Here is a 15,130-nt window from a genome sequence, read left to right as displayed (position 1 = left end):
TCCACCCTGTCCCACCAGGGCCCAAGATTCCCCCTGACTGCAAATTGTTCTTTAGGTCATTTGCAAGAGTGATTGCAAACTCAAGAGAAGGCTTTTTTGTTTAAACTATGTCCCTCCGCTGGAACTTAGAGAGCATCTTTGATTTTTCTAACTGTCTGGGGCCATTGCTAATGACCCTTTCTATTCTCACCTTGTAACAATGGTTCTCAGCCTTTGTTTTCACGAAACAATGCAACTGGAGCAATTGACAGATTCTTATTAAAGTAAGGGTGGGGTCTATAAAATTCATTGCAGCTGCAGGTTGGATTAAAAAGTTTTATAAAGGTGTGGGCATCAAGCTGACATGGACATGCAATTAACAGTATTATCTGGGCACCTAGTATGAGAGGCCAGAGAAGGCCATGGTGCTCAGAGAAAGGCTTCTCTTGAATGAAGCCCTGGCCCTTCCTTGGTGATGTAACCCTGTGGGCCAGCGAGGAAGCTTCTTATGCTACCCAGTGTGGTGAGCAGCTGCTAAGTGGCTGGGCATTGTGCCAGAGGATAAGGCTACTGAGCTGAATAAAACATTGTCCTTGCCCTCTTGGAGTTCACAGCTGGGCAGGCCAAGTCTACAGAGGGTTAGAGAGAGCATATGATTCTTGTTAGGACATGAGAAAGGCCAGCAGAAATAGAAGGGTCAGTGAACACTGCAGAGAGAAGTTCACACTTGGGTGGGCCTTGAAGAATGTGTTCAGATTGGCCCACGTGAAGGGCATTTCAAGAAGAAAGATGGGACCAAGGGGCTAGAGGGGACACAGTGCCTGTGTCTTTTAAGTAGTCCAGTTAGATAGGTCTTAGATTATGTGAGCTGGTGTGTTAGTGGGTGAAGGAAGTGAGTGGGGAGGAGAAGGGGCAGGGATTAAGAAGGTTGAACCGACCATAGGAGCGATCATTATTTTTAATAAATAAGAGGATTTATATAGATTTTGATACAAGGACTAGGATATACTATAGATTCACTAAAACTACTCTTACTACTAGTATATTTCCATGATGATGATGATGATGGCCCACATAATTCTGCAGCTGAGGCACACTATGAATTTATAGAAGATCAACATAGAGAATTTGGCTATTCACTTGCTAACTGTCCGAAGTCTTCTCCAAGTCCTGTTCTTCCACTTCATCTGGTTACCTACGTCTCATCCTTACAATCTCAGCTTTATTTCCGCTTCCTTGGTGAAGCTTTCCCCGGCATCCCCGGCCAAGGTCTGTCCTCCCCACTGGACTGCAGGTGCCAGGAGGACAGTGCCCGGCGTAAAAAGAGGGCGTAAGAAATAATAAACTTTTGGGGCAGGTACAATACTAAGTACTTTACATATATTAACACTTAATATTCACCTTAATTCAATTTGTTGAGGTAGGTATTATGTTTATTTCCATTTTACAGAGGAGGAAGCTGAGACAAGCAAGGTTAAGTGACTCTTCCATGGTCACAGAGCTAGTAGGTAGTGGAGCCATGGGTGAGTGGGATGGATGGATGAAGGAAAGGAAGGAAAGGAGGGAGGGAGGAAGCAAGGAAGATGGATGGATGGATGGATGGATGGATGGATGGATGGATGGATGGATGGATAAGCATTGTCATCAGACCCAGGTCTCTCTTTCTAATATTTTAGAACTGTTTGGTGTTCTCAGGCATTCTATTTTATCAACACCAGTGAGCTCACCAAATGTGAAGTATTAAAAAAAAAGCTCATCATATTAAGAAAGGGGGCATATTTTCTAAACAGATATCTGCAAGTAATGTTAATAATTAAGCTCTGAAACTCTCGAATTGCATTGAGTTGTGGTATAAATTGCATTGCTACTTTCTAGGAGTGACTGAAAGAGCACTGGGTGGGGATTCTAGAATGCTGCCAACCAGTCCTATTGTTCTAGTTCAGTTTCTCCCAGGGAGGAAGCAGGTCAGGGTCAACTCTCTTGGGTACAGGATATCATCTGCGTCTTTCAGATCTATTAGTAAATTTTCATTTTCCTGGTTGGAGATGACCTCTCCCCCAACTCATTGAATTATATGAGATTATAATGGTAATTTGCAGTTCAGGTGATTGATATTAGCTTATTTAAATATTAGTGAAAATGAATCTTACTCCTGATTGGATGAAGATAGCCATGTTTGTGAAATTTGTTATTGATGGGCATCTTATATCACAGTTTTATTCATTGTAAATGAAGTCTTTTTGGACTTTACCTATCGTGGGATTGAGAATTACAAAATCTTGGGGTTCCAGAGTTAAAAGGAAATTTAGAGTTGATTTCCTCCCACCTAACTATGCAGGTAAGTCCAGAATAATATTTCTGAAAGATTGGCCTCCAGCCTGTCTTGGGACACATCCTGTGACAAAGAGCTCACTGTGTAAGACAAGAGTATAGCAGAAATCAATAAAGATATATTTAAAAAAAAAAAAAAAAAGAGTATAGCAGAGTGGTTCCAAACTTGGTGTCCAGTTGCCCAAGTTCAAGTCCAGGCTCCACCACCTACATGCGTGCTTTGGGCAACTTACTTGAGCTATCTGAGCCTCAGTTTCCTCTTCTGCAGTAGAGGAAATAGTAATTAATACCTTTCTAACTGGAGTGAAAAAGGATTCCATGAAAATCTATTTCCAGGCATGATTTTCATCACTTTCATCATCATCATTATCCTCACTGTTAAAGTCACTGTATGGTCAAGAGCCTATTTTAGCGGTTAACCAGAGATTACCATGACAAAAATGATGCTAACACAGTTCCAGATTGCGTTCCTCAATTCTCAAGGCTTCCTTCTTCTCTTGTCTAGGAAACTGCTCAGAGAACTCATGCAAGTGGAACCTACAGCTTCCTTGATCTGGCTCAGCATTCAGTAAGTGCGACCACTTTGGCACATTTGTTACATAAATGCGTCCATTTCTCTGATCTTACTCCCTCTGAAAGGCTCTCTGCAGCCAGCCGGAGGTCCCCGAAAGCACTTCGCCGCCTGCCTGGGTCTTTCTTTTCTGCAGGACAGCATTGGACTCAGCGATGAGAGGGGGGTTTGCTGGCAGAACCCCCGCAATGAACAGAGGATATGTGTGAGAGTGTGGAGGGGTTCGCCCTGCCCTTCCTGGCTGGGGATTAGGTTCACTGTGTTCACGCTTTCCTTCAGTCCCCTGAGTTTTCTTTCGTTAGGAGACGTTTCGCCTTCCTCTCCCAGTCACACGGCCTGGCCCAGTAAAAAGAAATGCCAGGAAACCCAGACCAGCTAGGGAGACCACATATTTCTTGAGGCACTGACGAACAATTCCTTCACTCCTTTTGAGCCAGAATACGTTATTACTGTATACAAATGACTGCAAAAGAGAAATTCTGTACTGTGAGATGCTGGGGTACATTTTAGGAATTTCATTTGTGTTTAGCTAGTAAGCACTTTCAGCCATCTGCCTCTCTCGTTGCTCAGGACTTTATTTTTCGGTGAAGCCAGCAGTGTTTTGTCCAGTTTCCCCAACTCTTATTGTTTATCCTGTGTTAGCGTTAGATGGTGGGGCACAGCACCCCCACGTCATCTCTGACATCAGCTCTCCTCGGCAGCAGTGCTGTGGGCAAACAGCTTGTTTTATGAATAAATCCCTAATAATTTAACAAGTATCAAAATTTAAAAGGCTAACTGATGGGAATGTTTATTTTTTAAAGATGTAGTTTCCTCATAGGTTTCAGAATTTCTTAATGTATTCTACTTCTCATGGTGGCGGAGTGTAATTTGACATATCAAATCTCATAAAGGGGCAGGGAGACTCGGAGGCTGTGGGGCTCCAGGCCTGGCAGAGGCCCATCAAAGGAAATTCTTTTGCCCTCAGAGGTATCTCATGACCCCCTCATCGCTATGGAATTTGCATATGCGAGCAGAGAGAAGGGGGGGTGGAGAGGAATAAAAATATGGTGTCTTTGCTGTTCCCTACATCAGAATGGCTTAGTGTAGCCCTGATCGGCTAAAGCCTGTAACACATAGAAGATTAAACCCACAGCTTTTGTTCCCAATAATAAAGGAAATTTTATGCCTAATTCCCTACATGCTACGTCTATCTTGTAATGCCTTTGAAGTTCAGGCTACAGCATTTCCTGAAAATTGCGAGATTTTCGCAAGTGAAAAGGAGAGGGGTGTTTGGCACGTATTCTGTTCAAATCTATTGGGTGTGACGTTAAATATGGATGCTACTTTATTTTTTTTTCGGTTTCCAGCACTATCCTCCTAGCCGCCTTTGTGGGGCTGGAGCAGGGGAGGGATGGAGGAAGGAAGGTTTCGAGGATGGGTTTTCCCATTACCCGTGACCCTCCCACCCTTGTCTCTACCTTCTCAACATGATACAAATTACTGCCTCTCAGAAAGAAATTCATGTTCCAACCCTGAATTGGGGCTGAAGTTTCTAACCTAGGGGAGGCTCTGGTCTCCGAGATAATTAGTAAAAGTGTTGTAAGGAACTCATGTTAATTTGTCTTTCGATATGGCGTTTCCATACCTACAATTGCAGTCTAAAGAGAAAAAAAAATTATTAATTTGCTGCTGCAAACCAGTGTGCAGATATGTGATCATTTGAAAAAAACTTAAAAAGGAAGAATTGGAAAAACTCCTCATTGGGGATAGTTAGAGCAGCTGCCGGCTTCGTGTGTGTCGAATAGATTGTGATGCTTTCCTTGCGATCAAAGCTTCTAGGGCCTGGTGAGCCTCGATCAACTTCCGGGCCCAAGAGGTCACCCCTCCCCGAACAAAGATGGGGTTCTGGGAGGTTGCTTGGTTACCAGGAAAACATGACCTGATGGCTATGTTGGCCATACGCTTGGACCTTGTGTCCCCTTCACCAATAACCTCTGGTGCAGGTTTGGAAACTGCCCCAGTCTTTCAGGCGAGTGTACTGAGAGCAGTGAATTTGCAGTTGGAATTTATTCATTTCTTTTTTTTTTTTCCTAATCGAGATCTTTATTTGCTTTTTTTTTTTTAAAGTGTAGTTGGTATCTGGTATTATATTCGCTTTTTAATTTTAGGTACAATGTTGCGATGTGACATTTTTATACCTTATAGTGTGATCACTAATTCTAGTGATCCTCTGTCACTGTGAAAACTCATCACAGTATTGTTGACTTTATTTCCCCTCCTCCTTTTCACCAAGCTCTACTTGAGGATTGCAGTTCAGGACTTTCAAGGAGACTGACACAGAATGACATCAGTGAAGAACGTACTTGACCGCCAGCCTGCCCTGACAAGCATAGACAGATCCTTTTTAGATCTGGTCTAGAGTTAAGTTCTCAAGTTCTAGCTCGATCGTCTAAATATCCCTTTTTATTTTATTTTTTAGCAATTTTTAAACTTTCAGTTACAGTTGCCATGCAATATTATATTAGTTTCAGGTGCACAACATAGTGATTAGGGATATACAACTTATTAAAGGATCACCCAATAAATCTGTTCCCCACCTGACATCACACATAGTTATTATGATATTATTGACTCTATCCCCATGACTGTTCAGTAACTTCCAATTTGTACTTCTCAACCCCTTCACCTTCTGCATCTATGCCCCAAACCCCCTTCCATTGGCAACCTTCAAAATGTTCTCTGGATCTATGAGTCTCTTTCTGTTATGCTTGTTTGCTTTGTTTTGTTTTTTTAAATCCACATATAAGTGGAATCATATGGCATTTGTCTTCCTTTGTCTGACTTAATTCCACTCACCACAGTACCCCCTAGGTCCATCCATGTAGTTGCAGATGGCAAGATTTCATTCTTTTACTTGGCTGAGTCATATTCCACTGGATATACGCATCATATCTTCTTTATCCATTCATCTATTGGTTGTCACTTAGGTTGCTTCCATATCTTGGCTGTTGTAAATAATGCTGCAATGAACATATGGATGCATATGCCTTTTCGATTTAGTGTTTTGAGTTTCTTCAGATAAATACCCAGAAGTGGAATTGCTGGGTCCTTTATCTCTTGGTATAGCCTTTGTTTTAAAGTCTGTTTTGTCTGGTATAAGTATTTTTTTTGTTTGTTTTTTTTCCATTTTCATGAAATATCTATTCCTATCCCTATACTTTCAGTCTCTGTGTGTCTTTTGACCAGAAGTGGCTCTCTTGAAGGAAGCATATGTTAAGGTCTTGTTTTGTTATCCACTCATATGTCTTTCAGTTGGAGCATTTAATCCACTCGCAAGTAATTGTTGACAGGTATTTATTGCCATCTTATTATTCATATATTTGACCTTTTTTATTTTTCTTCTAACAGATGATCCTTTAACATTTCTTATAATACTGATTTGGTAGTGATGAACTCCTTTTAGCTCTGTTTTTGCCTGGAAATCTGTCTTCAAGTCTAACTGGCAACTTTGCTGGGTAGAGCAATCTTGGTTGTAGGTTGTTGTTTTGCCTCACTTTGAATATATCTCCAGTCCCTCCTGGCCTGAAAAGTTTCTTTTGAGAAACTAGCCGACAGCCTTATGGGAGTTATTTTGTAGGTAACTAATTGCTCTTCTCTTGCTATTTTTAAGATTCTCTCTTTGCCTTTAACCTTTGGCATTTTAATTATGATGGGTCTTGATGTGGGCCTCTTTGGGTTCATCTCGTTTGGAACTCTCTGTGCTTCCTGAACTTGTATGTCTATTTCCTTCACCAGGTTAGGGAAGTTTCCACCATTATTTGTTTCACATAGGTTTTCAATTTCTTGCTCTCTCTTCTCCTTCTTCATCCCCATGATGCAAATGTTGGAATGCTTGAAGTTGTCCCAGAGACTCCTTAGACTGTCCTCATTTTTTTGAATTCTTTTTTCTCTTTGCTGTTCTGATTGGGTGATTTTTATTACTTATCTTCCTAATCTCTGATTTGATCCTCTGCTTCATCAACTCCACTGTTGGTTCTCTCTAATGTGTTCTTCATTTATGACTGTGTGTTTTATTGTTTTGTTTTATGTTTTCTGTCTCTGTTTTTGTTTCCTATCTCATTGTTGAAGTTTTCACTAAAGTTATCTACTCTTCCTCTGATTTCATTCGGCATCCTTACAGCCAGTGTTTTGAACTCTGCATCTGGTAGATTTTTTTTCTCCTCTCCTTTTTGTTTAGTCCTTTTTCTAGAATTTTGTTCTGTTCTTCCATTTGGGATGCATTTATTTGTCTCCTCATTTTGGCTGCCTCCCTATGTTTATTTGTATGTATAAGGTAGAGTTGCTATGTGTCCCTGGCTTGGTGGGGTGGCCTTATGTACTAGGTGTCCTATAGGGCACAGTGGCACAGCCTCTGCAGTCACCGAAGCTGGGCATTCCATTGTGCCCCCTTGTGTGGGCTGTGTTCACCCTCCTGTTGTAGTTGAGCCTTGATTGCTGTTGGCACTTCAATAGGAGGGATTTACTCCCAGGCCAATTGGCTTCAAGGATTAGCCCTGACCACCATGGAGGATCAGCTGCACAGGGGCAGACTTCATGTAGCAGAACTTACTTCAGCCAGGCTCTGGTACTCACTGAGTCTGCTCCTTGAGTGTGTCACATGTGAAGGTGGTTCGGTGGCGCTTCAACATGGTTGGAAGCTGTCCACCAGGTGCTCTGGCTCTGAGGCCTCTCAGATGGTTCAGGCCAAGGTCAGCTGCTACCTGTGCCCTGCCCAAGGTCATCTGGCATGTACTACAAAATGATCTGCGGATGGTTGCTACTTTTTCTGGGCTTGGAGGTGCCCAGGAGAAGCCAAGCTGCAAACCAAGCCTGGCTGCCACTAGTGCTGAGCCTGGGAGTCACTTAGCAAGAAGCCTGGGGCACGCCGAAGCCAGATTATGTTTGTTTGAGATATTTTAGGGAAGTCTGAAGCATGAGCCAAGACAGGCAGTTTGTATGGAAAAGCCATTGGAAACATCTTGGATGGGTCCACAAGTTGAGTGAGGCAGGGTCTCAGGGAATTACCAGGATGGAGTAAACAGTGTGAGTCAGGTTGATGGAGACTCAGATAGGGCACCTGCCTGCTCTCTCTGTAGGGCGATAGGTCTCAGAAAAGGATCAATAACCTCTTCCAGTGCTTTTGTCTGGAAGAAAGCTGCACTCCTCAGGCCCTTGCCCTGATGCCAGAAATGCAGTTCCTTCCCTTATGTCATTGGTGCCTCATGAGCTGCTGTCCCAGCATTGGAGCTTCCATGTGCTGGCCCTTTAAGAGGGATGCCTGGGACTCCAGCAGTCCTCCTTCTGACTCAGCCACAGTCCCTGATGGTTTTTACACCCATACATTATCTGGACTTTTCTTCCTGCATTGGTACCCTGGGCTGGGAGCCCTGGCTTGGGGCTGGGACCTTTCGGTCCTCAGGTAGGATCTCCACAGCCAAGATATCCCTCCTGATTTTTATCTGCCACATGTGGGTGTGGGATCAGTCAGTTCTGCATCTCCACCCCTCCTACCAGTCTTGACGTGGCTTCTTCTTTATATCCTTAGTTATAGGACTTCTTTTCAGCTAGATTTCAGTCTGTTCTGAATGATGATTGTTCTGTAGTTTAGTTGTAATTCTGATGTAGTTGTGGGATGATTTGAGTACCGTATTTACTGACACCCAGAATTTGCTCATATCTAACCTTATCCCTGGACTAATGTTGGGGCTACTATCTTTCCTTGGTCTGAGTCAGAGCTTTGATGTCTCCAATGGCTTTAGAAAATTAATGCCCATTCACTACTTCCAAAGTCTGGTTATCTTTCATTGTTTAATATTTTTGCAGAATGTTCCATTCACATTGGGTCCCTTTGGACATGGATTTGCTACTGTACACAATACCGAGAGTTGGCTCACATGAACCAACATTTATGTTGGATCCTAACTCTCCACATCCCTTTGTGATCTGTATATGAAAGGAAGGCTCCACGAAGCTGGTGGTAGCAGGGTCATTGGTTGGACTTCAGCCTCAGAATGATTTCCTACAACTTTTAAGTTTAACTTTTAGTAGAAGCTTTCCTTTGATCTGTATCTCCTGTCAGGTTACACTTTCACAATATGCTATATCAAAATTAGTACTGATTAATTAACTGAAAAAAGTGATGTAATGTTTGTCTTTTTCTTTAGTCTAACAATGTCCAATGGACTATTCTATGATGACAAGGATATTCTTTATCTGTGCTGTCCATTATGGTGACCACTACCCACATATGGCCATTGAGCACTTGAAATGTGACTTCTGTGTCTGAGAACTAAGTTTTAAATTTTTATTTACTTTCCATTAATTAAATGTAAACTGTATTATGTGCTAGTAACAATCTACCATAACAGACAAGACAGCTTTGGACAAGAGGCCCTATGAATACAGGGGCCAGGTCTTAATTGTCCGTCCTTGCATCTAAGCTGATACTCAGCCCATATACATCAAGGTGGTAATTGGTTGGTGTACTGCTGCTCTCTCAAACCCCTAAGTATCTTCCAACTTCAGCAATTCCATATTCCATCTTCTACAGCATGGACCCTTGATCCAGAACTAAAGGGTTAATGATCCTTCAGTACCACAGCATGTATCCCCTCTAACTGGTTGGCACTTGTCCAATGCTGGTTATTAAATAGTACGTAACCTCTGATTATATCCACAGCACCTGCTGTAGTACTGGCCCATAGTAGACAATCAATACTTTTTGGATGTAGTGGTGGGCAAACAGATGGAGGGGCTGAGGGAATGAATAAAGGATGGGTGCTTCCCATCTTCTGATGGAGTATTATATAAGGGGGAGGAACAGAATTGAGATCAGTCTGGATCTCCGTGATGACTGTGTCTTGTCCCCTAGTTAACCACTCAATGTTCTTTTAAGCTTTCACTTCTGTTTTGTCAACTGATAGGCCTAGAGCAACAAGCTGCAAATTGGTCCCTGAATTACAATGCCATATGCAGCATAGATTGCTAAACCTCCTTCTGAGTGTCACTTTTCACTCAAAATGCCTAAAGTCAGACCAAATCCCACTCTCATCATTCTCTCCCCAGGTGCCCCAGTCCCAGCTTCTCTCATCACTGGCTTTGTCTAGATTTTTGTCCACCACTGAGAACAGTGTAAGTTTTGACATGGGCCTTTAACAAGCCTTCTTTCCATTCCCTCTGTTGGCATATCCCTCCTGTTACTCCTTCCTCACATGGCTGCGAAGTCTTCTTAAGTGGTCATCATGCCTAAAACCACCTTCCGGATTCCATTCTGCATATAGAAGGACTAACATTCCTGCAACATGGATATCATCTACTTGCTTGTGCAGTAAGCTCACCCCTATCTATCACTTTGCCGTTCTTTGAGAATCTCTAAATGCCTTCTGTTCCAACTAGGCTAGTTGAGCTCCTGACTGCCAAAGATGTTTATTCCCCAACTCCACGCATTTGCTACTCTAGGTCTCACCAGCAGGGAATCCCTTTTCCATTCTCTTAGTCTACACTTCTGTATGGACCACTGTTAAGACCCTCCTGATGAATGAACTTTTCCCTGTGTGCTCAGTTTCCTGATTTCCCCCACGATAAAGAAAATACTAAGTCTGTTTTCAGTGTAAACGTTTGACCCCATGATAATATTTTTTTTTAGAATCTGAAGCTCAATGGAGCAGACAAGATAGAACAATAAGGGTGAATGGAAAGAGAAAGAACAATGATTGTCATCCAGGGAAGCAGAATTCTCTCAAGTTAAAACAGTCAGCAGATTGACTGGAAATGGGAGATCAGGCATCAGTTGGAATACAAGAGGGAGGGAGGAGAAGAGAAAAGTGATGTAAGAGTATTCATTTAATCTATTACCAAGCGCAGGGTGAGTTTCATGCCAGCTATATTTAGAGTCCCATGGTTTAGTGGGCACACAAAATGATGCTCATTTGGTAACTCTCACTGACCTTCCCATTTGCTTTGACACTTTACCAACCAACCACCATCATACATTCTTGTCCACACATTCCATACAGGTATCTCTTGCCTCTCTCTAGCTGCTGCATAGCGAGGTCTGTTAAGTTTTTCTTTCTCTGCCTGCCTCCCCTGTGCTAGATAAGGAATGGAAGTCTAGGGGATTTTTTTCAAAACATTATCTTTACTGTTGAAAGTATTATAGATGTCCACTCCCCCCCCCCCATTGATAACCTCCACCTTGCATCCACCCCACCCCTAGGCCTTCCTCATACCAATGTCTGTGTCCATGGGTTATGCATATAAGCATATAAGTTCTTTGATTAATCTCTCCCTACCCACTCCCCCACTCCCTGCCTTCTCTCTGAGATCCCTCAGTTTGTTCCATGCTTCTGTGCCTTTGGATCTATTTTGTTCATCAGTTTATTTTGTTTATTAGATTCCACAGATGAGTGATATCATGTGGTACTTGTCCTCTGACTGGCTTGTTCTGCTTAGCATAATACTCTCCAGTTCCATTCATGCTGTCCCAAAGGATAAGGGATCCTCCGTTTTTACAGCTGCATAGTATTCCATGGTGTATACAACTTAATAAAAAGACAAACAACCCAATTAAAAAATGGGCAAAGGACTTAAATAGACGCTTCTCCAAAGAGGACATACAGATGGCCAAGAGACATATGAAAGCATGCTCAGAGTCACTAATCATCAGAGAGATGCAAATTAAACCACAATGAGGTATCACTTCACACCTGTCAGAGTGGCTGCCATCAACAAATCAATGATGGCAAGTGCTGGCGAGGGTGTGGAGAAAGGGGAGCCCTGGTGCACTGCAGGTGGGAATGCAGACTGGGGCAGCCACTGTGGAAAACAGTATGGAGTTTGCTCAAAAAATTAAAAATTGACCTGCCATTTGACCCAGTGATCCCACTTCTAGAAATATGCCCTAAGAAACCGGAAACACCAGTCATAAAGAAAGAACTTGTGCACCCCTATGTTCATAGCAGCGCAATTTACAATAGCTAAGATCTGGAAACAGCTCAAGTGCGCATCAGTATATGAGTGGATAAAGAAGCTGTGGGCCATTTACAGGGGATCTTTTTGATTTAATGAGTATATGAAAATGGGAGGCAAAGTGTGCAGGCAGAGAAATGATGGGAAAAAAAACATTTCTTTCTGCTCTCTTCTTGTTAGAAAAGAGGGCCATCAGAAAGAATGGAAGTTATAAGGAAGGTTTGTACGATAGTAGGATGCAAGTGCCCTGGCTAAAGACGGAGAAGCCTGAAGTGGCAGCCCACTGCCTGCCTGGTAGCCTCACCATTTCATCCAGTTTAAACCTACCCTGGAGCTCATCATTCACTCTAAGCACCTGTTTATTACTTGGGCATTATGTGTCTCCTCTGTGGACCAGGGGGGCCCTGGAGGCATGATGCATAGCTGTCCCAGTCACTGCTCTAACCCTAACATTCCCCTCAGTGACAAGCATATTTATATTATGGATGACTTGCTCAGTTGCATGGATTAGGGCTGTGAAAGATGACTGTACTCCTTGTATTTTGAAACCATTTTTCTCTCATTCAGAGCTCTCTACCCAACCTCGAGAGAGCCAGGCTTCTGTCCTGGCTTTATGAATTGACCACATGATCTTAACAACATGTTTGACCAATCTGACTTCAATTTCCTCATTTTAATAATAATAATAATAATAATAATAATAATAATAAAGAACTGAACTAGAATCATCTGTAACTAAGGCCCCTTCCAAGTTGGAATTCAGTGAACAGGCATGAAAGACAGAAACTAGGCCAGAAGAGCAGGTTGAAGGAAAGTATCATTACCCCAGTGAGGCAGAGATTGATGGGCCATGACCAGCAGTGGCCTCTCCTGCCCCACCTGCGGGCAGAAGTGAGCTCATGGTCTCCTGGACAGGAAAATTCACCAAACAGGTTCAGGAATAATACAGTCCCGATAGAAAGTTGGCTTTCTCTTTGGTATATTAATAAACTGATATTTGTATAATTTGATCCTCCCTCTTGATTGCATTAGAGAATTAGGACAAATGAGAGCAGGGTTCACCTGCAACCTCTTATATTTGCTTGAGCACCAAAAATGTGTAATCTTTGTATGCACCCTAATTACTCATCAGTTTCCAATTGAAAGACCCAAGGAAAACAATGACTTGGGATTTCTGCTAAATCTCTTCACTTAAGCAAATGATTGTATCTACTTGCTGCTTCCGCTCAACATTGTGATGTGCGGTTGTTTATGGAAGACATTGGTGAACCTGCACAATGGCTGGAAATTGCAAAGGACAAACACAAATTTTGGTGAAATGGCTGGTTAATAAGTTCTGGAAACAGGATTGTGGTGTCTCCTAAAGGAGGAGGCTACAGATTTCTTCAACTTTTGAGAAGCTCCAAAGCAAAAAGATAAACTTTATTCCAGGTCCTGACAGCCAGGAAATTTTCTTAAAAAATACGTGCCTAGTTTCTTTTGAATTCAGGTAATTATTTTCAGAAATGAGGATCCTTGCCTTGGAACATGCCAACCCTAACTCTACGCCTGGCATACTGTCAGTGCTAAATAAGTGATAACAATGATTACTATTATTGTTGCTCAGAACAGTCACATAACTCCTCTCTTACTGACTTGACCTCCTTTGCATTAATTTTCTGACCCTGGCAATGCCTCCCTCCCTCCCTCCCTCCCTCCCTCCCTTCCTTCCTTCCTTCCTTCCTTCCCAAATAACTAGGGTAGAGTTAACAGACCCAGGACCCTGAATCCTTGAGACAACTGTAAAATAAAATTTAAAATGAATATAACAATCCAAGTTGTCTTCACTCTCATGGAGTAAGCCAGTCACAGAGAGGGATGCATGCTGGGCTCAGAATGCAAGGATATGACTAGATCCATCTCTGATATGAAAGAGGGCCAAGATTTATCCCTCTTAAGACAGGTCAGTTTTTCTCTTCCATTTCCTGGGCCAGGGTTTTTCCTTTTTGAACTGACTGGCCTCCTCCAGGACCCTCCTCACCCTCCCCGAATTGCCTTGCCCTTGCAAGGTGTTTCCTCTCCCAGCAGCGACCATTTCCACTCCACAGGGCCAGCATCCCTCCACCAAGTCCATAAACCTCGGCTCTGTGCAGAATCAATGCCCATTTATATCTGCTAATGCGTTAATAACAGAAACGTCCCTGGCCATGACCTACCTGAGTCATTACACACTAATCGTCAGAGGCAATTTCGAGCAGATTGACTAGTGATCGGTGTCCTCCCCAGCGTCCAGGCAGGAGGACACACGGCTGCCTTCACAGCCCCTGAGCAGATGGCCCGAGAGCGTAATCACACGCTACAGCCGGCGCGGGTCTGGCTGCAGGGTGGCAATCTCCGGGTCTTGCATGCCAAGCTGAGCTCTCTCACCTGGGGGCTCTGCTCCCAGCACCCACCTTTCATTTTAGAACAGAATCCAAGCTCTCACTGACCTTCTTTGTGCTCACTGAAAACTCATCGCACAGATAACTCTCTGAAGAAGTCGGGAAGACAAGGTTTACCTGCACCTGAATCATGCTAATAGCTACCGCTGCCGGAGGCTGGAGTAATTCCTTTCCCACCTTCCTGGGTAATCCCTGTCCAGATACCTGGTCCAAAGCCGTGGTCATTGTGGTCTTGTGATGGGACACTAAGATTTTTTCCCTTAAATTTCAGCTTGAGCATTTATTGTTACTGTATCACTCCCTACAATCACAATTTGGAAGGTTACATGCTATGCCATCAGGGACACCTAGGAGGTGCCTGCTTTTCTCTAACACCACTTTTGCCAGAGTTAATGCAGAGCCTACAGAGTTTTCTTCCTTGGAAATAATACCCCCAAGAGGAATTATTCAGTCAAAGCATGTAAGCATCTTTATGATTTTGAATGCACTTTGCTAAATTGTTTTTTTTTAAATAGTGTTCATTTACAGCGAGCTCATTGTCTTGTGGGCTTTCTGCTCCTGGCTGCCTATATTTTACTTCCCCATAATGACGACTCAGATTATGTGTAAGAGGAGCTAGGCAACGGGTTGGAAATATGAGTCAGATCAAATCTTTACCTTCAAGGAACCCACAGAACAGAGGAAGAAGCCAGATTGGAAGACAACCTATTGCTCTTTGACATGACAGTGCCCTAAGGAAAAATGGCACAAAACATTTAGGAGACTAGGATAATTCACGATCCTTTGACTGATCTGAGGTGAATGTCATGCTATTTCTTGACAAAGGTTTAGAGATTCTGGA

The 15,130-nt window shown here is 42.9% G+C and overlaps 1 long non-coding RNA gene across 1 annotated transcript in view; it reads left to right on the top strand.

Moving 5' to 3' along the window:
- The first annotated feature begins 2,311 nt into the window (after positions 1-2,311).
- LOC107526810 (uncharacterized) overlaps positions 2,312-15,130 on the top strand; it is a 564,498-nt gene continuing 551,679 nt past the window's right edge. Inside the window, exons 1-2 of the long non-coding RNA XR_001602227.2 lie at positions 2,312-2,317; positions 2,816-2,878. This is a non-coding gene — a long non-coding RNA (uncharacterized LOC107526810). The remainder of the gene's footprint in view (positions 2,318-2,815; positions 2,879-15,130) is intronic.

The sequence above is a fragment of the Miniopterus natalensis genome, chromosome 3 (assembly GCF_054644295.1).
Source record: "Miniopterus natalensis isolate mMinNat1 chromosome 3, mMinNat1.hap1, whole genome shotgun sequence".
NCBI classification, from domain to species: Eukaryota; Metazoa; Chordata; class Mammalia; order Chiroptera; family Miniopteridae; genus Miniopterus; species Miniopterus natalensis.
Note: the sequence above shows the minus strand (reverse complement) of the source record. Positions and strands in the feature narration are given on the sequence as shown.